This window comes from Alligator mississippiensis, chromosome 1 (genome assembly GCF_030867095.1).
Source record: "Alligator mississippiensis isolate rAllMis1 chromosome 1, rAllMis1, whole genome shotgun sequence".
NCBI classification, from domain to species: Eukaryota; Metazoa; Chordata; order Crocodylia; family Alligatoridae; genus Alligator; species Alligator mississippiensis.
The window spans coordinates 272712083-272738402 of record NC_081824.1 but is presented as its reverse complement, the minus strand read 5'-3'; the positions used below and the strand labels follow the sequence as shown (position 1 = coordinate 272738402).

Sequence of the window (26320 nt, the reverse complement as noted above, 5' to 3'; positions counted from 1 at the left end):
AACACTATTACAGTACCCTGTTTGCCATTAGCAAATGTCTATTGTCTACCCTGGAATAAGTTGTAGACAAACGACACTTTTATTAATATAGTTTTCTTCAATTCTATTAGGATTAATTCCTCATCAGATTTGTGCACATTGCTGCAGTATAGGGGATTGATGAGAAGTGTTTTTTTTCTTTTCCTATTTAAAACAACAATGGAAAACTGATACGCTAGTACCTGTGCATCTTCTGTCTAGAACTTCATAGGTGCATCCAAAGTTTTATACCACTTTTCTAAAGTTAATGGCAGTTTGATGTCTTCCAGTCTTCAAGAGAAGAGCAGGGAACGGCAGAAGGAGGCAGAAGCCTATTCCACCATCTCACAACTCAGTTTATCCTTAGCATCTCTATGCATCCCGTTTTCTTCATAGATTATAGATCTAATGTATAAATAAAACAATGGATATTATTATAAATTTAATCTAGTCAATGAAGTGCTATCAGAGAAGAATAAGCAGGAGGGAAGGCCAATATAGTTCTTAGTAGAAAGGGACTTTTTTTTTTAAATGAATCTCTAATTCTTGAACCCCTGTTCATTTCAGGAATGTTACAGGAAATATTAGGCAGCTTAATTAATGTCATATCTAGAATGTCATCTAAGATCTTTAGAAGGGAAGATAATCAAATAAATTATTAACATTTTTTATTCTTATGGATAATATTTAATCAAGTTTTCTCCCGTTAAGTTATCTATAGATGACCAGTTTTACTTCTCACATGCATTCTTCCTATTTTGTATGTATTTTTTAGGGCTATCAAATTATTAAAAAATCTGATCGCAATTAGTTGTGCAATTAAAAAAATTAGTCGCAACTAATTGCGACTTTAATCACACCGATAAAACCTCAAAATGATGTGCAGAAAAGCTTAAAGTTATGCAAAATTATGCAGGTGCTTTGTCTGCTTGGGGGTGGGTGGGTGTGGAGTGTGTGTGGGGGGGAATTTGTAAAGGTGTGGAGGACTGTGGGTGTGTGGGCGGTGGGGGTTGGAGCCCATGGAGGGGGGTTCCCATATACCTTGGCATGATGTGGAGTACTGTGGGTCAGGAGTGAGGAGCAGCAGCAGGGCTGTGGAGGCTGTGGCTTGGGAGTAAGGGGCAGACAGACAGACACACACGCACACTGCCCAGCGGGTAAGTATGTGGGGGGAGAAGGGATGTCAGGGCAGCAAAGGATGGGGGGGGGGCAGATCAAAGCCCCCATAGTCAGGAAGGGAATGGGGCGGAGGCAGGGGATGGGCCCCAGGGTGAGCGGGGCCCCAGGATGAGTCATGGGGTGGTTGGAGCTACAAATGGCTAATCCAAAAGCACAGGGGAAGGGCCACTCCCATCATTGCGTGCAACCCTTGGGGAGACATGAGGGCCATGTATGCTGCTACCATTGCTTTGGGCAGAGAGGAGATGCAGTGCAGCCAGGTCTGCAGCTCAGAGGGCAAAGATAGTGGTAGCCAGAGCCCACTCTTGGGCTGCCTTGCAGTTTTCTGTGCTGCCACCATTGCCCTATGGGATAGCCCAGAGGCCACAGTGACAGCAGCAGGGTGGAGCCTGGGTGCAGACTTGAAAACCACGTGCGTGATTAATGCATTTTAAAAAAAAAAATTAACACGAACAATTAATGCATTAATCACACATGTTAACCATGATTAATTGACAGCCCTAATTTTTTTTTTTTTTTGTGATTTACTTGTTTTCATCCATATCTTCCATAATTTATCCTCATTCTTTTTTTACACTTAGTTTAGGTACAGAAATTACTCATAAACTTATGTAAGTGATTGGACACTGGTCTAAACCTGTAACAGAACAGAAGTTCAGTGCACATAGACCAGTTTAAAGATGGTGGAACCTGGTCTAAGATTCTCCTGTATTGATGTAGTATCAGATTTAATAATATTAAGTTAGGCTGGTCTATCCAATTTCTGTCTCAGACCCACTGCTTACTCAAGTTGGGTCACAGTACCCCGGCATTCAAGGAGACTTTGCGGCTCCTCCATTTACCCCCCTGCCCCTTGCAGTGTGGGTGGAACAGTCTTGGCCCACACTCCTCTGCTCTGGCCAAGCACTATGTTGACCCAACCCCCCTGCCTGTCACAGAGCTGAGGCAGCTGAGCCTCTGTTCCTTAGTTCTGTATCCTGCCTGTGCCTGCCAGCTGGGCTGGGTGGGGGCATGGAAGCTGAGATCCCCTCCCCTGCCCCACCCGTACAAAGTGGGGGAGCATGCAGTGGAGGCATTTCCCCCTTCCTCAATACCTGGACCATCACAGCTTCTCACAACCCCACTCCCCTGCCTCTGCCACCAGCTGGGAAGGCGGGAAGCAGTGCCACCCCACCTCAGACCTGGCCCCTCCCTAGACCCAAACCAGCCATCAGGGGGACATGTGGTGGGGGGCTCCATTCCCCACCCCCTTCTCCCCACCAGCCACTGCTGACAGATGATACTTGGTGGCAGGGAGAGAGGGCTGGCACAATGCTGACCAACTAGGGGTGGCTGACAGTTTGACTGCTCAGCTGGGCTTGCCATTTTCCAGAAGCCTGCTCATGTGCCCCCAGCCAGTGTTGGCCTACCCCATGCCCCTGCTCCTGCCCCCCGCTCCAGGGTAACCATGTGTCGCAGGGCACCCCGGTGCCGCTGCTCCTAGAGAGGAGAGACTGCCAGGGAGAGAGACAGCGAGCCCTGGCCAGACAGAACAAGCCCAGCTGAGGGTTGCCAGGGTAACGAGCGCAGCTGCGGGTTGCCAGAGCAAATAAGGGGAGCCAGCTGCCTGTAGGAGGCAGGGCCTGGCCCTTATAAAGCCCAGGGCTGAGGCCAGTCTGGCAGTTCCCTGCCAGCAGCCGGAGAGGCAGGAGCTCCCTCAGCCAAGATATGGGAAGAAGCCTGATTTGCAAGTATAGCTCACGATAGCCCTGGAGGCTCGGGCCATGATACTAAGTTATGACCAGGCAGCTTGTAGTTATGTTATAGCCTAGAGGCTTGTCTTTGAGTTTGTTTGGCTCTGTTTATTAAACCGGAGGCTTGGGTGAGGCTGTAGGGGTTGGAGGAGGCCTCATAGGGACCCCATAGGGGTGGGGTGCCCCAGTGCCAGTGAGGGCACAGTCTAGCACCAAGAGGGCACATTGTTCTCATAGGTACCCCAGTGGTAGGGGGACCCCAGCACCAGTGAAGGCATAGCTTGCGCGCCAGTGAAGGCGTAACTGGCAGCAAGGAGCGCAACCAGTGGGTTGTGGTCGGGGAACAGAGCCCCCGGGTTGTGTGCAGGGTACGTAGACCCCAGCCCCATAGCGGGGCAGCATTGAGAAGCCCAAGGTGGGCGCGGCGAGCCCCGGAGAAGGGGAGCGCCCTAGTAGGAAGCCTGGGATGGGCGCAGCAGACGCCAGCAAGGGTGTCACTTGCGGGGTGCATAGACCCCAGCCCCAAGGAGGGGCGATTACTGAGGAGCCCTAGATCGGGGCCATATTGAGGAAGCCCAGGACGAGCATAGTAAGCCCTAGAGAGGGGGCAACATTGTTAGGAGGCCCCGTACGGGCGCGGTGAGCCTCGGGAGAATGGCTACTGCCTAGGCTAACCCCGGAGCAGGGGAGAGGGCTGTGGTTGCCCCCAGGGAAAGGGGGTAGCAGCGCGGTGTGCCCTGAGAGAAGGGGAGAGCAGCGCGGTGGGCAAGAAAGGCCGGAGGCTCACTATAGAGTCCTAGAGTGGGCACAGAGAGGAGGAGCCCGGAGGCGGTGCTTCCATAGAGGGTACGGAGCAGGCCCGAGGGAGCGGGCAAGTTGATTAGGGACAAGACAACGTCCGGAAACATCTGCGAGGCTTGGGCTGTGGTATTAGGGGAGGTCAGAGCCGCAGAGCGCCCCCTGGCATTGGGGCATTATAATGGGCAGCCTCCCACTAATTAATTAATTAACATCAAGACGTGGCAGGCGAGAAGGCGGGCGGTTGCCGCAGGAACAGGCGAGTGGGCCGCAACGTGGCTCGGAAGCAATGCCTGTTACAATGGTGCATTGGCCGGGAAAGTTTCGTATGGCAGTGCGCAGCATTGGACACTGGCTTGGCCGTATCAGGAAAAGAATCCTTGGGCCCGGAAAGAGAGAGAGGGGAGAACAGAGGCCTGGCCTAGACCCAGAGTTTTCACCACAGGTTGTGGTGTCGCTTCAGCAAGCAATTCAAGGCCTGCGGGAAATTGCTAGGCGACAGGCTCTGTTAGTAGAAATGATGGAAAGCAACCCCACCCGACCACCGATCCCGGTAGGGATGTGTGGCTATGTAGCCAAATGTGACCCTGAGGAGGGAGATGAGCCACCTGCGGTTACGGCGGAAGTAACGATAGAGGGCAGAACGGTCCGAGCTATGCTAGATTCGGGCTTGTTGCAGACCCTGGTGCAGAGCAAGGTGCTACCAACAGGAGGAAGGGAGTTAGTCGATTGTGTACAGGTGCAATGCTATTGTGGGGACTCCTGTAAGAGCGACAGGATAAGGGTCAAGCTTCGGGTAGGTAATAGAGACCGGCAGATGCTAGTAGAGGTTGTGGAGCAGTTACTCTACCCAGTGGTACTGGGTTGCGACTGGCCTGACTTGTTAGGGGAGATAGTTAGGGCAAGGTCACAGAAGACGGTTGAGGGGTTCACCGTGGAGACAGGACACCCTGAAGAAGTGGCTGAACGAGAGGTGGATGTCGCTGCTCTGTGGGAGGATGAGCAGTTCCAGCTGGAGCAGAGTCGCGAGGCGGATTTTCGCCATGCGTTGCATGAACACCTAGCGCGACGAGACAACGAGGTGCTATGGCCTGAACTGGTGAAGGTATTGCCAAGGTTCGAGGTACAGAACGGTCTTCTTTACCACATTGAGTGAGGCAAGCCTGGAGAGGAAGAGGTCATGCAGCTCCTGGTACTGCGGCGATATCGACGGGCTGTTATGAAGGTGGCCCATGAACTACCTATGGGGGGACATTTGGGCCGGGACAAAACTGAAGCACGCATTAGGGCAAGATTCTTTTGGCCCGGACTGCTGAGAAGTGGCGAGATATTGCGCCTCTTGTCCGGTGTGTCAAAAAGCTGGCCCAAGGCGCCCCCCAAAGGCCCCTTTAATTCCCATGCCTTTGATGGAGGTTCCGTTCGAACGGGTAGCTGTGGACATTGTGGGGCCACTTCTCCGAAGTAGTACTGGGAACCAGTATATTTTGGTGATACTGGATTATGCGACCAGGTACCCAGAGGCGGTGCCGATGAGGACAATATCAGCTCCCAAGGTGGCAAGCGAACTATTGAAAATATTCTCGCGGGTAGGACTCCCCAAAGAATTGTTAACGGACCAGGGGACGAATTTTACTTCCTGCGTGTTTGAAGGCATGAGTAAAGCCCTGGGGATTAAGCATTTGAAGACGACGGTCTATCACCCCCAAACAGATGGGTTGGTGGAACGGTTCAATCAGACGTTGAAACAGATGCTAAAGAAGTTCGTGACCGAGAGACCACAAGACTGGGACAAAATGATACCCCCTTTGCTATTCGCAGTAAGGGAGGCCCCCCAAGCCTCGACAGGGTTTTCACCCTTCGAACTGTTGTATGGCCAACAGCCCCGGGGGATACTCGATTTGATCAAAGAAGGTTGGAAGGACCAGCAGAACAAAGATCAGAACTTGATACAATACGTGGTACAACTGCGAGAGCGATTGGAGGCTGCTCACAGTGAAATCGTGGGCAATCTCAGAAAGGCCCAGCAATGTCAGGCGGGGTACTATAACTGAGGCGCCCGGGAAAGGAGGTTTGAGGAAGGAGACCGCGTATTAGTTCTATTACCTGATAGAGAGAGTAATTTGCTCTCCCGATGGCAGGGACCCTATGAAGTCACACGCAGAGTGGGGTCCGTGGACTACGAGGTATATCAGGCCGATAGACAAAAGAAGAAGCAGATATATCATGTCAACCTGCTGAAGAAGTGGGAAGAGCGAGAGTGTATGTATTTAGCCTCTCAGCCCAAGGAGCTAGGTTTAGGACCCTCCTTGACAGAGGAGAGCAGACCAGGTGACATAGAGCTCGCGTTGAGATTATCGAAGGACCAGAGGGAACAGGCTGCCAAGCTAATCGGGGAGTTCGCAGACGTGTTCCAGGAAACGCCCGGGGAAGTTCGGGGTGTGGTACACCGGATAAAAACTCCTCCAGGCCAGGTGATCAGGGAGAGCTGGAGACGGATTCCCCAGAGGCTACAGAGTCAGATAAAAGCCGAGATTGAAATGATGTTGGAGAAAGGCGTCATATGCAGGTCCCACAGTGACTGGCGGAGCCCCATTGTCGTAGTACCCAAACCGGACAGGAAGATTCGTCTATGCGTAGATTTCCGGAAAGTAAATGCGGTGGCGAAGTTTGACGCCTACCCCATGCCGAGAGTGGACGAACTGGTAGAGAACATCGGACAGGCCCGCTATATCTCCACTCTAGACCTGACAAAGGGCTATTGGCAGGTGCCACTGGCCCCGGAGGACCAAGAGAAGACAGCCTTCGCAACACCATTGGGGCTCTTCCAGTTCCAACACATGCCATTTGGACTCCATGGAGCTGCAGCCACATTCCAAAGGTTGATGGACAGAGTTTTGGCCCCACATATGGATTATGCTGCAGCCTATATAGATGATATTATCATCTATACGGAAGAGTAGGCCGACCACCTCCAAGCACTCAGAGCGGTGATACGTGACCTGAGACGGGTCGGGCTGACAGCCAACCCGAAAAAATGTACCATAGGGAAGGAGGAAACGCAGTATCTGGGCTTCCTAGTAGGAAGCGGGAAAGTGAGACCAATATTAAACAAAGTGGCGGCTTTACAGAGGTATCAAGCGCCCCAATCTAAAAAACAAGTGAGGGCCTTCCTGGGGCTAGCCAATTATTATAGAAGGTTCGTACCCCACTTCGCAGATCTAGTGGTGCCGTTGACAGAGATGACCAAAGCGAAGGCACCAGCCAAGGTGAGATGGACACCAGAGGCAGAGAGGGCCTTCCAAACAGTGAAAGAAGCGTTATGTCTGCAACCTCTGTTATATACCCCAGATTTTAATAGACCCTTTTTGGTACAGACTGATGCGTCCGAAGCAGCGATTGGAGGGGTATTGATCCAGCTGGAAGGGGAGGAAGAGCATCCCATAGCATATATAAGTAGGAGATTACATCCCCCGGAGCAGAGTTATGCCACGATAGAGAGAGAATGTTTGGCTATCAAGTGGGCTGTGGAGACATTCCGCTACTACTTGCTGGGAAGACAATTCACGCTGCTTACAGACCACATGCCCCTCCGCTGGTTACAGAACATATATACAATATATTATATATTATGAGTATATAATGGTTATAATTACACCATGAGTTTTTTTTTTTCATTCATAAACTAATTTAAGACACTTAGAAAATTAGTGTGAATCTGCCTCAGGCTTTTTGAGCATCTGTACTTAGCCTTAATCTCATTGGCTACTTTTTGTTTCTGTCTTTGTGTTTGTGCATAATATGTTCCTAATAATCTAGTATGGTTTACAAAGGGATACATACAACAGTTGGCAAGCATTGTGTACTGTGTCCTATAATTCTCAAGTAGAGTTGAGTTATTCACCACCAGCTGTTCATAGTGCAATGATGATTGTGGACCAATTGACCAGGGATTATTACTTCCTCCCTATTTAAGGTGAAGTGTTTTCATATTCTATGAATACCGCTGATGAAGAGCCATGTGGGAAGTATGGCATAATCAGGTTGTATGTGGGGATTTTTTCCCCACATTAGTTTCTATGTTTTTTAGTTTTTAAATACTGACCTACAAATTTTACTAGTCAAAATTAATTAAACAGTTAAGTATCTTGTGGCAGTATTTCTAGAAAAGATTATTTAAATATATCAGTAGTTCCCTGGAACTTTTTGGCAGCTAGAATTGTTCAATTATCTTTGGATATTTTCTTCATCCAATAAAAAGAGCAAATCCTGGCATATAATCACAACTGCTGCACAACAGCAATAACAACTCTGTAAATATTTCCTTAAATTTGAGTTAAAAAATGTGGGCATCTTGAGTGACAGCTTGTCCTCACTTTGGGGCAAATCTCTAATACCTCTTTGGCTTAAGTGCAGTTACTTTTGGTATGTATAACAGTCATAAACAGAATTTGTCCCTCTATCACAGGAAAAGAAAGGAAAGAGAAAAAAATCTCAGCAAAATAATGTATCACCAGGAAAAATTTATAATCATGAGTAACAAAAAATACATTTAAATGATGAATTCCAACACACAAAACTTCATCAAAATGGTATTAAAAGCAAAAAACCCACATTACTATAATATTAAAAACATACAGTTAAGTCACCATGAGTTGAGAAATGAGTTTGTATGTGAAAACTTGGTGTTTTATACAAAATGTATTATATATTTAATGATAAAAACCCCAGAATAAATATTATGTTTGGAACTCAGTCAAGTTTTGTTGCTATTGGAAAGCCAGTGTTTGTAGTTCCTGACTTCTGATTTTTTAATTTTTTTTTTTTTTAAACTATGAAGCCCTAACAGAAGATTTTTAAAAAGCCAAGCTGTTAAATAGAAATAGGGGAGAAAAAAATATCCATGCTTAACAGTATTAGTATTTAAGATGCAGTTATACTCTGAAAAGTGAATCATTTAAGAACCATGCCTAACAGATTCAATATCAAATTTTCTCACTTTAGGAAAAAAAAGACAGGAAACAAAACTAGTTTTTTTTTTTTTTTTACATGTAAAAGTTGTGTTTTGTAAAGTAATCACAGACTTACAAGTAACTTATAAAAGTTAGCATTTCATTCTCTCTTTTACTCCTATTGAATCATACTTTACTTATATGATACCAGCATAGAAGGATTATAGTAGTGTGATTAAAAAACAACATAACCTTTTAAGGTTTTTAATATGATTCATAATTAAAAGGGTGTCCAAATGGTTAAGGCATCAAATTAATATGTAGATTATAACCTAAGAAGTCTAATATGAATAATTGACAAAATTTTTGTAGTCTATGTCTTGCAAAATAGTCATGTTTCTATATAAATTGTAAAGCAACCAGTTTCAATAATTGAATTGTTATCCATAGAGAACAATATATGTTACTTATTGCATCATGGAATAACTGGATTGTGATAATTAGATCTCCATCTAAAAGCTTAGCAAATGTCTACTTAGAGAAACTGATATAAATGGATGAAGAGTATCAATCATTTCCCTCACTATCATGTTGATCAGATCATGGAGTACAGTATATAATGTCTTCTCAGAAATATTAGATGTCTAAAATTAGTCATTCTCCAAAATGATAAATTATGGTATATTTTTACTACATATAGCAGTATATATGGGGTGAAGTCTGAAGCCTTATTAGGATGAAGCCTGTTCCACCTACAAATATCGAAGAATTAAAAATACTGAAGAACTTCAAATAATGAACAGATTTTTTTAAAACTAAGGTCTGTTCACTGACATGTCCAAGACAAGAAAAAAGAATGAAAGCCATGACTATCCAGATTCTGATATTATAATTTGATGAATATAGCCTTAACTCAACAAACATTTAACTCAACAGTTACAAGAAGGGGAGAAAGGAGGACCCTGGCAATTATAGGCCAGTCTTACCTCGGTCCTTGGGAAGACCTTTTGAGAAAACTATCAAGGAACACATCTGCAAGGGCCCAGCAGGATAAGTAATGCTCAGGGGCAACCAACATGGGTTCATTGAGGGCAGGTCCTGCCTGACTAACCTGGTTTCTTTTTATGATCTGGTAACAAAGTCCCTGGACAAGGTGTCTGGGTGGATGTCATCTTCCTGGACTTTAAGAAGGCCTTTAACATGGTTTCCCACCATATTCTCTTAAAAAAACAAAAAAAAACCCAACTAGGTGACTGCAGCACTGATGCCTACACAGTTAGATGAGTGGCAGATTGGCTAGATGGTTGCAACCAGAGAGTGGTGGTGGACGAGTCATTTTCGACCTGGAGGGATGTGGGCGGTGGAGTCCCCCAGGGCTCAGTCCTGGAGCCTGTACTGTTCAACATCTTTATCAGCGATCTGGATGTGGGTGTGGAATGCATGCTGTCCAAATTCGCTGATGACACCAAGTTGGGGGGCGAGGTGGGCATGCTGGAGGGAAGGGAGAGAATCCAGCTAGATCTAAGCAAATAACAGAGGTTGGCAGATGAGAACAGGATGGAATTCAATGCAGACAAGTGCAGGGTACTGCATCTAGGGAGAAGGAACCAGCAACACACCTATAGGCTGGGGAACACCCTTCTTGTCAACACGGTGGAAGAAAGAGATCTTGGAGTCATTGTTGACTCCAGGATGAGCATGAGCTGCCAATGTGAGGAAGTGGTCAGTAAGGTTAACCACACTTTGTTGTGCATCTACAGATGCATCACAAGCAGGTCCAGTGAGGTGATCCTCCCCCTCTATGCAGCATTGGTCAGGCCACAGTTGGAGTATTGCATCCAGTTCTGGATGCCACACTTCAAGAGGGATGTGGCTAGCATTGAGAGGGTAAAGAGGAGGGCCACTTGCATGGTCAAGGGGCAGCGGGGCATGCCCTACGAAGAAAGTTTAAAGAGTCTGAACCAATTCAGTGTCCACAAGAGAAGGCTGAGAGGGGATCTGGTGGGCATTTACAAAACTCACCAGGGAGGACCAGTGGGAATTGGGGGAGACTCTGTTCCCTGAGGCACTACCTGGGATTAAAAGGAATAATGGCCACAAATTTTTAGAGTGAAGGATCAAGCTGGACATCAGGAAACGCTAGTTTATGGTTAGGGCTGCCAGGCTCTGGAATGGGCTCCCAAGTGAGGTGGTACTCTCTCCTACCTTGGAGGTCTTCAAGAGGAAGCTGGACATATATTTGGCTGGGGTGATATGACCCCTTCACACATTCCTGCCCAAGATAGGGGGTCAGACCTGATGGTCTGTTTAGGTCCCTTCCAACCCTAAGCACTATAATACTATGAACGCTACTCTTGAAGTCAATAATAGAATTATTTGCATGAGTAAAAGTGTATTAATATAGCCCTTGATAACATCATCAGTGCAAGTTGTTTCCTCAGCTTTATTTTTGAAAATACGAAATCAAGGGTAGCAATAATAATGTTTTCATAATTCTGCCACTGACTGCCATTTCAATACTAAAGACTTAAGACCAGTATCCTAACTTCCTAAGCTCTCCACAGCCCATCTTCTCTCACTATCAAACTGTAGGCTCCTTCCTTTCATCAACCAATCACAGCAGCTGGGAACATTCACTTCCCAGTTGTTAAACTGCCAAGCATGTACATATTTCCTTTCTTCCATGATGTTCCATGTCCTACCAACCTCTTTTTGAAAACTATGATCTTCTATGTTGCAAAAAAAAATTCATCTTGACAATGGCTAGTCCATCAGTGCACTGATATGCCTGCCAATCATGTTGACAAACATTGCCTCAGTGTTTCTGTGTACTCCATCTCTTCCCATGTCTGTCTATTGTTTCTTGAATGTTATATAGGTTGTAAACATTTTAGGGCAGGGATGCTTTTTGTTCTGTTTCACACAACTAGATGGATTTTTGAGACAAAGCACTTTCCGTCCACTTCTGGATCCTCATCCCCCTGGCTTGGCAACTGGTGCCTCTTGGGTCTTGGGGAGGGGGGCACCTAGGGTCCCCCCGTGGCTGATGGCCAATCCATGGGGGTGGCATGTGAGGCCCCTCCCTGCGCGCTCCTCAGTAGACCTGGAAGTACTTCTGGTCCACTTTGGGTTCACCACTGAGCATATGGAGGGCCCCCCATTCACAAGCTGTGCTGGTACCTCAAGGTATGTAGAAAAAACATTTAAAGCTGTGTCTGTGTCTGAATCACTGATTGTCTGAATCAGCATTGAATCTACAGATTTGGATTCAGCCAAATAGTATCAGGGACAGTGGTCTGAATCAACAAATCAAATCACTGTCCCTGATTCGAGCTGAATCCGAATCCAAATCGAATAGGGCCTATTTCGCACACCCCTAGTAATTACCACATTCCAGCAGACTCAATTAATCGAGTCTGCTCTGATGTACTGCAATTACAGTGCATCAGAGCAGCTTCTGCACTCATGTATAAGCACCCTGTGATTATACAAATATAGCACAATCAGCATCCATATTTATATTTGGTAGGTAGATAATTATTTTATTTTTTTTTAAATGACTTTAGATGTGTTTTTTAAATAGAAAGTCAGATATTTTTTTTCAAAAAAACCTTAGTGCTATTTTCTATGCCTTTAATGTAAATCAATAGCTGCAGTTACCCTAGTGAAGTTGCCCTAGTGATGTTACTGGATTGTGTCCTGCAGACCATAGTCGCTCTTAAAAACGTTTTCCTATTGTGGGACAGGTTATCACTATATGCTATATTGGTTGCCCTTGGTTGCATCTAAGAATCTGGGTTAAATCCTGGCTTATTTGAAATCAACAGCAGTTTGACATTTACTTCAGTGGTACCAAATGTTCATCTTCTGCCACTGATGTGCTGGAAAGGCTCTTGTCTTGTCTTTCTTTGTCATCTGTTAAATCTCTCTTCAAAGTATTTTGCTATCCACCACCAAAAGTGCCATATAAGAATATTATTAAATAGCAGATCATCCTCAGTATATGTTTCACTAATGTACTGTACTGTGAAAAACATAGGGTCAAGTAGCCACAACAATCCTTGTCAACATACAAAAATAACTTCATATATACAGTATATTGAGATATATAAAATTTCAATAAATCCTGCCGTGTATTTCTTCATGTACATTGGTCTTGGGAAGTGCCTGAATACTAGCTCACAATTTCAAAGATAGGTACCATGTTGCATACAAAAAGTCCTGACAGTGGACAAAGCAACTCAATTTACCTGTTTGTAGATGCAGGTTTATATTTAATTAGCCATCTGCTGTGTGTATACAACCTAAGCACCCTATGTGACCTATGTAAAGCCAGTTGGGTACAAAAAAAAACAAAACAGTTTTTATCTGACTGGCACTCCCTGGAGAAAGGGACCACATGAAGACATCTGCTTCTACAGATGCAGGCAAGTCACCAGTACCAAACTAAAAAGAACAAGAGTCCCTCACCAGACCGCTCTTCCCTCAGGGAGTCTTTGGCATGCAGCAATATTGTAAACAGTTCCTAGCCACTGCCAGACCTCTTTCACAAAGTAAGACCTCATAATCTGCTCTTCTTCTTAACCACTCAGAAACTTGCTATACATCCTCTTTTAACCTCTTCTTCCAAGCCTAACATCTACCATAAATGTAACAAACTAAAAACCTCTTTCCTGCTTCTCATGGGTTTTGCGTACCCCAGCACAACCTTTTTGGAGAAAATGAGGTCTTTAATGAAAGTAGCTGGTAGCTGAGTTATTGAGTTACTTTTCTACTAGATTTATACAATCCATAGTCTCCATTTTTTTGCTTCCTAATATAATAATGTTAAAACGTAAGAAAGTATTCCTCTACAGATACCAATTCTATCTGGCCTGTAAACTTAATGCTAGGAACCGAATGCTCTTTCTAGTGATATCTATGCTATCCTATTAAATTCAGTAGGTTTGAGTGTGTGTAACAGGAACAGGATTTGGACCTAAACTGCCACAGAAGCTGAGAGAATAGCAAACAGCTTTGGTATGTTAGATATGACTGCAAAACAAAGCTCACTACTGCACAATCTGCTAGCTAAATGCCATAAACCATGCATTACAGCTCTTCTGTTGATATTCTGAAAATAATTATGATTGCGAGCTGTCAGAAAGATTCAGTGCACCAATTATGTTCATCACCAACTGACAACCTACCTAGGCAAACCCTTTTAAAATCTAAGCCTCCTACGACACTAATGAGCTATTAAAGAGCAAAATACATAGCTCCCATGAGTCACAGGCACAGCATCATAGCTTAATACTGCTATAAACAGTAAATCTTTACATATGCCTATTGGCAGTGATGTTCCACAAATGTCAGCATAAACTCTTGTTTTCCAACTTCATCAATAATACTCCTTTTCATTACATTTACAATGTACCACCTAGATCTACTGTGTACACACACACACACACACACACACATGCAGAGTAATTCCTGCAGAAAGACAGACTTGATCTCAACGGCTAGGAACAGACATTATACATAAACTGGTTTATGTGATCAGAAAGTGGTTTAAACGTGTAACAGAACAGATGTTCTGTGCACATAAACTAGTTTGAAAATGGCTGATACCAGTTTGAGATAAACCTGGCTGAATGTAGTATCTGACTTAACTGATTTATGTAATGTGTGTCCCAGACCCCTTACTAGTTTAAGATAAACCAAGCACCCTCAGCATCCCAGCATGCTCTCTGAGCTGGGTGGGGCTCTCTGCTGCACAGCAGGACTGGCCCCTCCCCACCATTCCCTGGCTGGAGCTCAGCACACACTTGCAGACACACAGCATCTGCCTGGCTTTTTCATGTTAAGCAGATCTTATTCCCCACTCTCCTCTGCCTTACACAGACACCTTAGCATTCACTAGCAGACCACACGCTGGCTAAGGTCCATGCTGTGGGACAGTACAGAGGCCAACAGGATTTTTGGAGCTAATAAACAGGTAGCTTAATGTCCTTCCTTGGAAGAGCTGTTTAAGAAGAGCTCCATTACTTAATGGAGAGAGGCTTTGTTTTCTTAATGAGTTAATAAACATTGAGTTAAGGGTGATAAACATTCCCTGCTGGACAGCTCAGGAAGGGAAAGAATAATCAGAGCATCCTGCCCAGGGCCTGGCCATGCCCTCCTCAGCTCAGCATTGTAGAAGAGAGGGAGGGCTGCTCTAGCACCCCCTGGCTTCTAGCATGAGACACTGCAGGCATGTGCCTGCATTTCTTGGATGTCTGTCTGTGTTACAAACTGATTTAACCTAGCCAGGTTAGACTAACCTGAAAAGACTGAATCAATTCAGGCTCAGGCTTTATGAATTGCTGTCCCTAGCCTATGGAAGATGAGTTTCACAAGACTTTTCACAGTTGAGAGTTCCGCTGAAGATTTGTCACTGATATCATATAGGAGGCTGGAGGGGAGATACACACACACACACACACACACACACACACACACACACACACACACACACACACACACACACACACATGCATGTGTATATGTGTGTGTACATACACATGTATGTATGTGTATATATATGTATGTGTGTGTACATACACATGTATGTATGTGTATATATATGTATGTGTGTGTACATACATACATACACACATACACATACATACATGTGTATGTACACACACACATATACACATGCATATGCATATGCATATGCGTGTGTGTGTGTGTATGTGTGTTTGTGTGTATTTCTAAATGCAGTGCTGACCATGGAACAGTGCCACAATCTCTGTCAGACTGTGCACTACAACATAGCCATTTGTCAAAATGTTATATGCACTGCAGGATCTCACTGAGGTGTCATGCCCTCAAAACCCATTCCTTCTTGCAAGAACGAGACACAATAAAATAGGGGTATGTGCTACTAAAGGAAGAAATTGTTTTGTTTGTCAGGAATATCGAAAGTCGTAACTTGGCTCAGAGAGCACTTTCTTATATATTATCTTACTCAGCTTATCACACGCAGAGATAAACCTGGTTAAACATTGCTCTTCAGGTCATTTATTTGTATGGTATTTCAAAACAGTTTCCTTTGTATGCAGTACTCAGAACTTACTCTAGGTAAAGAGCCTCATAACCAGAAGTCTTGATAAATGTAAGAGTAATCGCCTAGTAACCATCTTGGAATATTATACTGCAAAACATAAGACAAAACAATTAATAGCACATGGGTATTACTAACTAGTGAGATCCATTAACATACTGGAAAAATAAAAATAGAAAAATAGAAAACAGAAAATATTATATTTAAAGAGGGGAAAATGCAACCAACCACCAAGACACTTTATATTGTACAAATCTGCAATACTAGATATAGTCAGCAGAAAGCTACTGAGATAGGGAGAGAGACATTTTATCGAAGCTGTATTTTAAAATAGAGTGACAGGCTTGTTTGGATGTGCAGAGCTATTCTGCCAACTTATACTGGCAGACAGACAAGGTGGTCTCATGAGCTCCAACTCAGAAATATGAAAGGCTGAATGTCTCTTTGAGGAAAGAGACAGCAGTGCAAGGGGCAGGAACTCCTGAAGACAGAAGACCTGGGAATAAGGCAGATTTGATGTAAATTCATGAAACAGTTTGTAATTTATTGCTTAAATTGGAGAAAAAAATTAAAATGTTAGCTTGCGTATGTATGCGTATAATGAAATTGCCACGAGACCAAATCAGGGAGCTATCTTGATCAATATCTAGTCCCTGATTGTTTACATATATCAGACGCTCCACCGAAAGTTCCTACAGAAAAAAAGAATCCCCACAGAAAAGCATCATATAACAATGTTTTATAGAGGAAAATATTTTCCTAATTAGAAGAATTTAGTGGTTAGCTTATGTACTTAAACATGACAAAACAATGCAAAGCAAAACAAAACAAAACATCAAAGAACTTTTAGCCTGCAATTTCTAGGAATCCTATGTAAGGTAACTGGGTAATTTTTGTTAGCTAAATAAAAATGTATACACTTTTAAAAAATCTAATGAACCCAACAATACCTTAAACTGCAAAAGCTGCCTAATTGGGTAGAAATTATATTCTTTCATCAATGTTACACTTTCTGTGCTTTAGTGTAGGGGTATCAAACTTATCTTGGACCCCAGGGTGGATCTGAACTATGGGGGCTCCTTGCTCTTTGATTTGAATCTCTTTATGCAGAGCAAGTTAAACCTAGGTTTCCCATTGTAGAGGCAGATGTGTTAACCCTGATTAATTATATGAAGCTTATGAATAGGAGGTTGAGGAAAATGTGGCACACCATTACCTTGTGCTTTGAAAACATCTATATTGAGACTCTTGGGCAACACTGATGGAGAAATACCTCATATGTGAATTCTGACAGACCTTAGATATGAGCTAGACACTTGGCTGTTTAATGGTAGGGTCAGGGCTTAGGTGGTCATGTGCATGTCAAAATTGGAAATTTAACATTAAAACTGAGGCTATAGTGGAGTTTTGATACTTCTGTGGTTAGGCAGCACCTTAACAGTTGTTCCGAGAAATGTAATTTTCGGTTTTGATGCCTAACCCTAAATTGGCAGAAATGGGTGGCACTTAAGTATGTAATATTACCATTGTCCCAGTGTGGCTGCAGTCTCTGGAAGATTAGCATAAGCAGCTCCTACTCCCACTATTTACATGGAGAATGGGTTCAGAAGACATTAGTTAACTTTTTTTTTTTCTTGGAGCATCCATCTCAGAAAATTCTGCTTCCTCTTCTATTGATTCATCCTACCAATAGAGCAACATCTAAAAAAGTTAAGCTGCCATCTCTATTCCCCTTCCTTTTCTTTTAGGTTTCTACAGGGACAGTCATATACACCATCAAAATTGCTGAAAATATAGTACTGCTGCTGTCCCAGTTGCTGAAATTACAGAAAACATCTCAATAAGTATGAGTTATGTCTAATCATTATATCCAGACATAGTCTCCACAATTTAGTATCTTACACACTTTTTATAGTTTATATCCTACAATCCCTGAGCATAGACACTTTCTTATATTCATCGTTCTATAATTATTTATTTATTGTTGTAGTAAATCTCCATTTTATATACTCTCAGGCATTCAGATTTTAGCAAAGCTAAAATTCCCTTTTATACCTAGTATCAGAGCCATATAAATGGACACTGTCTAATCCACACAGTGTGTAATCATCCCCAAAGGAATTACTAAGAAGTTACATTTTCAGCACACATTTTTTAATATTAAAGAGAGCAGCATCCATTTTTTGAAGGAAATACCTTATCTGTTTTAGGACTATTAGAATTGCTATGTCCAGTCTATTCACTCCAAAATTCTTTCTTTCAACAATGATCATTGGAAAACCCTTCTAAGGAAGATGCAAGAAACTTTCTTGCTCATAAGGAAGTTCTCTGAAAAAAATAGGAAGTTAATAGCTAATTTGTACCCTGAAAAATGAGGGACCAGACTACATCTCCTATTTGTCACTTCAGCCTTACTAATATGTGTTATTGTTCATTTTGGGTTTCTGATTTTTTAACCCTCAACACCCCCTTCCCACCTTCCCTCCAAAATATAAGCTTCAGGGAAAATATAAGCTTTCTTTGAGGAAAATAAATAAATAAATAAATACTTAAAATACTTCTTTGCTAACCACTGAAAATGGTTTTGACACAATTTTCAAACAGCCTGCGTAATTTATATGTAAGTTTGTTTAATGTATTAGCAGCCAAATTTTTACATTACATTGAAACAGAAAAAGTAACTCGGACAACATTATTAGCTTTATGCCAGATTTAGGCCGTTATAATTGAAAGCAACATTTGGCCAAAAAGAATTTACTAGTTAAACCCAGAGATCTTGTAAACAAAGGAGCTAAAAATCTTTCCTAACTTAAACCCCCCCAAAACAAGGAAATAATGACATGAACCCATTTTTTTTAAATTTCTCCCATAATAGGAAAAAAAGGCCATTTTTTTCCACTCAGAAAGTCCCATAAAACTCTAATTGATTTTAATGAGAACCACGCAGCTGTAGCTGAGGGCAAAATTATGCTTAAGATTTAGAATAAGCATTTTTTTTCTTTTTTATATTTTCATACAAATTGTTTTAGTCTTTTGTTTTATCTTCAATATGTTTCTTATGCATGTGACTGTATGAGAAATAGCCTTATGAATTCCAGAAACATGCTTACATGCAGAAAACAAATTCTTCATTGTGAGTACGTAAAGAACTCAGTATTTATGTGGTGATGTACTGTGGAATAGTTAGCAGGCTTAAAACAACTTTATTCCAGCAACCACACACCTCTACCAACTACTGGCAAGAGTTTCTTGTTAGACCATGCCACTGGTGAAAGTAGAGCGGTTTTCAGCCTCAAATCTTTTAAAAATATTATTGAATTACTTCAATTATTTTTGTTTTTTTAATTTGTACTTTTATGCAGTGGTGATCAGACCTAATTGACTGCACAATTGTTTAATTTCACTTTACTTCTGATGAGTTATTGATTGCTCTCTACTTTTAAGACATTTAGGACTTTTCTGGTAAAACATAAAAGAATAAATACCTTAACCCTGTTACAACAATAACTTTTAGTAGTAAGGTGGTGGCAGACTTCCATATAAAAACTCTAACCATTGCAGCCCATTGATCTAGCTGAATTCCAGTGCTGAAACCAGCTCTCCCTGCCTCCCACAGTGCACTTCCCCTTTCACAGCTCTACTCTTTGGGGAAAAAAGACACGGTCAATGAATTGACTCCTGTTCTCTCTTTCTCTGCTATTTAGAGCTTGATCATTTGTGACCCTTGTACCTAGGGGTATTTTATCTTAGACAAATGTTGCAAAATAAACCCCAGTTTTTTTAAAAGCAGAATTTGCCCAGGAAGACTAAATGGTACCCCATAAGTCTTCTTCACTGAGCTATTGTGCTTCAACTCCACAGGCAGCTTGAAGACCTTTTTCTCTACAGTTTCTTTTCAATAATTTAACTTGTTATCATTTCAGTTTTGCCAAACGAAGGTCAGCAACACAATGTGGAAAGCACTGTAAGGAATTAGAGAAGACGTGTGTAGGTTATACAAGTGGCCGCTGCCTTTTTGAAACTGGTCTGCTCTGAGGATACTTAATCAAACAACAGAAGTTTATTATAATATTAGTGTGAACAAGTCATATAGTCAAATGGCTTTGCTTGGTGTGAAGAGCTGGGGCCAAGGTCCACATGACTCTCCAGTTCTTAGCAAAATAGAAACTCCCAGGGGGCCTAAAGCCCAAAAAACTAGTCCCTGCATCAGTAGCCACCCTGTGGAGTATGCCTCAGGGAGGCATAACTTTAAAAGTTGTAGTGGGAGAGCAGGGAGAAGCGATTCCCTCCTTGTGTAGAGGCCACTGCAGCTGTTGGGCTGGGTCTGCCTCAGCCTAAACTCATCAGATACGAGTTGCTGCAGCAGTGGCATGGGCTCTTTGGGGGATGCCATTTTGGTACCTGCTCTGAATCAGTGCCTGGGGCTGTTGCTTCACTTGCCCTCCCATCCCTCTCAGTTTACTCTACTGTCTGGCATGTGGCCGAGCCCTGCTTTATTATGCTCATCCCTCACTAACATAAGGTCCGTAACAATCATACACCAGTAGCATAATCAGAGCAGTCCCGGAGGCTGCACGTGGTGGGATCAGACTGTTACCATGTCAGGATCACAGAAAATCTATCTCCTAAACTAAGCGGAGCTTAAATCCTGGGCACAATTTATCACTGAGTGTATTTTTTTAGGGCCCCAGGACTCAGTCCCACAGGGTCAAAGGCAGGATTCTTTTCAAATACAGTTTTGACATATGATGTAGGAATGTAGGGGACTGGACTCAATGGACCCTGTTCCTATGTTAGAAATATCTGTTTAAATCAGTCTGTGATTATGGCCCTTTCAGCAAACATCAACTGTATTTCAGTCCTGTTGGTTTTATTTTCAGTTTCATTTCTATTTCTAGGTATTTCTAATGTGGAGCTTATTCTATCTATCCTCTGTCCTATCAAACTGTATAATGAACTAATGAGAACTGTTGTTGTTAAGATGTAACAAAATATTATCTAGTGGACAGAAATGGAATGAAGATAAACAGGCTAAATGAAAACAGAATTATAAACATCTTGCTATTAATTGATACATAAGAGCAGAGGCTGATGAGATATAGCCTGAGGGATAGATTTCTTCCAGTCTATTATCTCTTAGGCTGGAAGAAATATGAATGGGTCCACTTTTCTGCTTTGAAGGAAATTTAAATGTATTTTTTCCTATATCATACCTCATGCACGAACATCTTCTCCTCTGATAATACTTCCATAACTTACCTTGGAACTGATAGCTTGTTGAGTAGCTTGTCCTATTTCTTTAATTATTTTTGCTTCATTCATTTTTGAATATTTATCTTAATTTAATCTCTGCAGCATCCCTAGTCCACTCCATCTTGCCCCTATTAATTAATGGAGCAGGTCAACATTTTGTAAAGGGTGAATTTTTAAACTGAAAAATCAGCATTTTGATGATCTTCTGGGCAAAAAGAAAAACAAAATACTGGAGAAAAGGATGTTGACATCTTTGTGAACATCTGTTTCTTGTGTCTTATTTCCTGTTGCCTTTATGACCACTACTTGATCTCCATACATGCAATCGTATCTCCCTCGCTTTCCTCAGTTTAGAAAATTTCAAAATAAACTAATATATATCAGTCTCCTTCAGTTTTTCTTTCTGCAAAACGTACCTGTAACTAAATGGTATACTATAACTGACATGACATCCTACACTGCCTTACTTCAGATAAATTTTTTAATACAATCCAATGCATTTTAGTAAAATTGCATTTTCTGTGACGGACTTGTATGTACAACTTATTCATTTTATCATATGTAATCAACTTCAGGTAGATTTGGAGATTAATGGAAGATTAATGTGGAGATATGCAATCCACCTGCGGAGGGTAAGAAGTTCTACTCATACAGTAGTGGATAGGACTGTACCACGTTGTGCTGTTCCAGGAGTTCAGAATCATAGATTCATAGATATTAGGGTTGGAAGGGAACTCAGCAGATCATTGAGTCTGACCCCGTTACCCCAGGCAGGAAAGAGTGCTGGGGTCAGATGACCCCAGCCAGATGCTTGTCCAGTCTCCTCTTAAAGACCCCCAAGGTAGGGGAGAGTACCACCTCCCTTATAAGCCCATTCTACATTCTGGCAACCCTTGCCATAAAGAAGTTCTTCCTGATGTCTAACCTGAATCTGTTCTCTGTCAGTTTGTGACTGTTATTTCTAGTTACTCCAAGAGGTGCCCTGGTAAACAGAGCATCTCCTACCTTTTGCTGTCCCCGCTGATGAATTTGTAGATGGCCACAAGATCCCCACTCAGCCTTCTCTTGTGAAGGATGAAGAAATTCAGGTCCTTCAATCTCTCCTCATAGGTCCTTATCTGCAGGCCTCCAACCATATGAGTGGCCCTCCTCTGGATCCCCTCAAGGTTATCCACATCCTTCTTGAAGTGTGGCTCCCAGTACTGCAGCTGCAGCCACACCAGTGCCACATAGAGGGGAAGTATCACCTCTCTGGATCTGTTTGTGATGCACCTGCTAATGCATGATAAAACATGGTTAGCTTTACTGATCACTTTATCACATTGATGACTCATGTTCATCTTGGAGTCAACTATGACTCTGAGAACCCTTTCTGCTACCGTGCTGCTAAGACAGTCATCCCCCAACCTGTAAGTGTGTTAGTGATTTCTTCTCCGTAGGTGCAGCACTTTGCATTTCTCCTTGTTGAATCACATCCTTTTCTGCTCTATCCACTTCTCCAACCTGTCCAGATCTACCTGGGTTTGTTCCCTGCCCACTTGTATGTTAACTTTACCCCATAATTTGGTGTCATATGCAAATTTGGACAGAGTCCTATCCACGGCCTCATCCAAGTCAACAAGGCAATGATGAAGACATTGAACAGCATTGGTTCAAGGACCGAACCTTGAGGAACTCCACTGCCCACATCTTTCCAGGTTGATGCAGACTCATCCACCACCTCTCTCTGGGTGCATCTCATTAGCCAATTTGCCACCCACTTGACCATGTAATCATCTACATCACAGCCACTCACTTTATTTATGAGAATAGGATGAGATACTGTATTGAAGGCCTTCTAAAAATCCAGGTAGATTACATCTACCATGTCCCCTGCATCTAAGCATTTTGTGACCTGGTCATAAAAAGAAACAAGGTTAGTCAAACAGGATTTACTTGCTATGAACCTGTGTTGGTTGCCCTTCAGCATTATTTTACCTGCTGGACTCCCACAAATGAGATCCTTAGTAATTTTTTTAAGGTTTTCCCAAGGATAGAGGTGAGGCTAACTCACCTATAGTTACCCAAATCCTCCTTCCCCCTCTTACTGAAAATAGGGATCACATTGGTCTTTTTCCAATCCTCTGGGACCTGACCCAAGAACCATGAATGCTCAAACAACCTTTCCAGTTATTCTTCTATGACACTGGCCAATTCCATCAGCACCCTTGGATAAAGATCATCCAGACATGCTGACTTAAACACACACAGCCCCTCCAAGAGTCCCTTCACTAAGTCGGTGCTAACAGTTGGTGGGCTGGTTTCCCTCCTGTGCTCATCTCTAATCCAATTGGGAGATTTGTCCTGATCCATGTTGATGAATACAGAAGCAAAAAGCTGATTGAAGAGCTCAGCTTTGTCCCTCCTATCCGTCACCAATTGCCCTAGTCTGCCCTGTAGGGTCCTATGTTACCCTGTGCCTTCTTTTTACTCCCTATATATGTGTAGAAGGATTTTTTGTTGTCTTTAATTTTCATTGCCAGCCTAAGTTCTATTGCAGCTTCGGCCTTTCTAACTGACTCCCTGCAAGTGTGAGCCAAGTAGGTATACTCCTTCTTGGTAGCTACCCCCTGGTTCCACAACCTATACATCTCTTTTTTCTCCCCTAGGCTTTCCTGGATTTCCCTGTTCAGTGAAGAGGGTTTCTTGGCCCCTTTGCCCCTTTCATGCACAATGGGATTGTCTCTTTCTGTGCCTGAAGGATTGCTCCCTTTAGGAACAACCACTTTTCCTGGACTCCCATCTCACCAATGTTCCTGATCATCAGTGTCTCACTAACTAATCTCCTGAGCTCACTGAAGTTAGCCTTTCTGAAGTCTAGCACTTCTGCCCTACTGATCATCTTTCCCACCTTTCACCAGATAGTAAATTCAATCAATTGATGGTCACTATCCCCTAGGTTTCCTTCTATCTGCAGATACACCAGGTCATCCCCTATAGCCAACACCAAGTCCAATAAGGTATTTTCCCTAATGGGATCGTATACCTCCTGCATTAGGTGAAGGTCCTGTTTGAAGGTTATAAACCTGTGTGAATGGTTAGACCTGGCAGACTGCTCCTCCCAGCAGATATCAGGGTAGTTAAGGTCACCCATGACAACCATGTCCCTTGACCATATGGCCTTTGAGATCTGCCTTGAGAATTCTAGGTCTAGCTCATTCTCCTGGTGTGGTGGTCTATAGTACGCCTCCACTACCAAGTCCCTTTCCCCCCAACCCCCTTGTATTCTGATCCACAGTACCTCAATTTGCCCTTCCTCTGGTCCCATCTAGATAAGAGAAGGTGTATATTGCTCCTTAACATAGAAAACAACACCCACCCTGCTATTTTTTTTCCCTACTCTATCCTGTCTGTACAACTATATCCCTCAATGCCTACTGCCCAATCATGGGTAGGGTCCCACCAGGTTTCAGTTAGCCCAACCAGGTCAAAGGTTTTGTTTTCAAGCAGGAGTGCGAGTTCCTCCTGCTTGTTCCTCACGCTCCTAGCATTGGTATAGCGACACTTAAGCCCCTCTGATGGGTGCCCTTGGTGCCCCCTTGTCCTGATGCTTATTGGGCCCCATAGTACTTATGTGACCTGTTCCAGCACACGGCTCTTGGTTTGTGGATCCTAGGTTCTCTCTGTCCTTTGTATCCCCATCCCCCGATAAACCTAGTTCAAAGCCTGTGTAGGAGATCAGCCAACCTGTAAGAGACCAGATTCTCACCTTTTGAAGTGAAATGAAGACCACCATGCCTCAGGATGCCCTTTTTGTGGAAGTGCAGATCATGGTATAAGAAACCAAAACCTGCACAATGGCACCAACTCCAGAGCCACAGGTTGACTTCTCTGATGCAGATGGGCAGAGAGACAAGCAAACCTAAGGTGAGTGGAGAGATCTAAGAAATCCTACTTCAGTTTATTGTTCAAGTTCTCTGGGAAGAAGGTGGTAAAGAGTAGAGATGCAAAAGTAGTGTAGCTTCTATCTGCAGCAGAGAAATAGAAGATAATTATAGAAGATGAGGCTGGAGGGACAAGGTCAGAGTGCAGCCTGAGCATGTGGCGCCATGTGTTCACATCATACTGTAACAGCACATTTTAAGATTAGAATTCACTGTCATACAAAGGGACATGCACAGCTCCTGGCTGCAAGGTATGTTCTCAGCATTCATTCATTAGCATAAGAGCCAATACAGACCCCAGTGAAGTCAACTGAAAGCATGAAAATTAGCTTCAATATGAGTTGTTATAAAATGTTGTAAAATCTTTAGATAAAATAGGTAATAGAAAAAAATATCAATAGGTACATCTACACATATACTTTAATGCACATAAGTTTATTTTAATGTGCACTAAAGCATCATTAAAATATGCTTTTTAGTTAATGCACATTAAAATAGGTTCATGTGCATTAAGCATCACATAAAAGCCACACACTTTAGTTAATGTGTGTTGGCTCACATATATCTTGCTGGTGTTTCTACTTGCTGTTGCTCTAAAACCCCCCCACTGTGCCTCTTTATCCTGTGAGTGGTAGGCTGCAATACTGATGAGGTTGCCTGCTATGTGTTTTTTTTTTATCTTAATGACTTGGGAGGTGTCCATATTTACACAGCTCACCTTTCACTCTCTGTATTTGGAACTCAGTGAATCTATCCTCAGAATCAGATTCTGGGGCTCCTCCTTTCCTTACACCCTAGCCTTACCTCACCTTGATGTTAAATATCTTGTTAGGTAAGTTATTCATCATAACCTACCACACTATCTGGTACTTATTCATCAAAGCCATCCTAATCTTGACTCAAGTTTCCAAAGTCTGGTTATTTCTGACCCATCCTAGTCTTGTCAGATTCTTTCAACTCAAATGTCCACTGCTCTTCATCATACTGTCTCCCCTAGTGTGTGAAATATGTCAACTTCACTACCATTACTTTTAAGCCCTATCCAAAGGGCACATTGCCTTACTATCTAACCAAGCGTTGTACCCATACATAGTGCATAGGGCTGAGACTTGAAATGCAGGCAAAAGTTAATCCTCACCTTGTTTCTCAGTCAGGAGTAACTGCCTCTTTCAGTTCACTCAGCACGTCCTTAATCTTAGGTTTCAGGTGTCACTCCTGTCTGCCTCCTAGCAACAGCCTTGAGGGAGCAAATTCCTGTTTTTGTTCTTATTCTGAATGTCTCCTCCAGTGCTGGACTACTCTCACCCATTTCCTAGGTCCATGGGGAGTTTTCTGTGCTGCCTTGCTTGGGTTTCTATGCTAGTCTCTACTCTCCTCCTC

The 26320-nt window shown here is 43.0% G+C and overlaps 2 long non-coding RNA genes across 2 annotated transcripts in view; both read right to left on the bottom strand.

Moving 5' to 3' along the window:
* The window catches only part of LOC109280392 (uncharacterized), a 249778-nt gene that overhangs the window by 55281 nt on the left and 168177 nt on the right, over positions 1-26320 (bottom strand). The window lies entirely within an intron of this gene.
* LOC132247714 (uncharacterized) lies at positions 299-25723 on the bottom strand. Its single transcript, XR_009459035.1, has 3 exons — positions 22023-25723; positions 15777-15854; positions 299-423 (listed from the first exon to the last, which is right to left on the bottom strand). It is a non-coding gene; the product is annotated as an uncharacterized LOC132247714 (long non-coding RNA).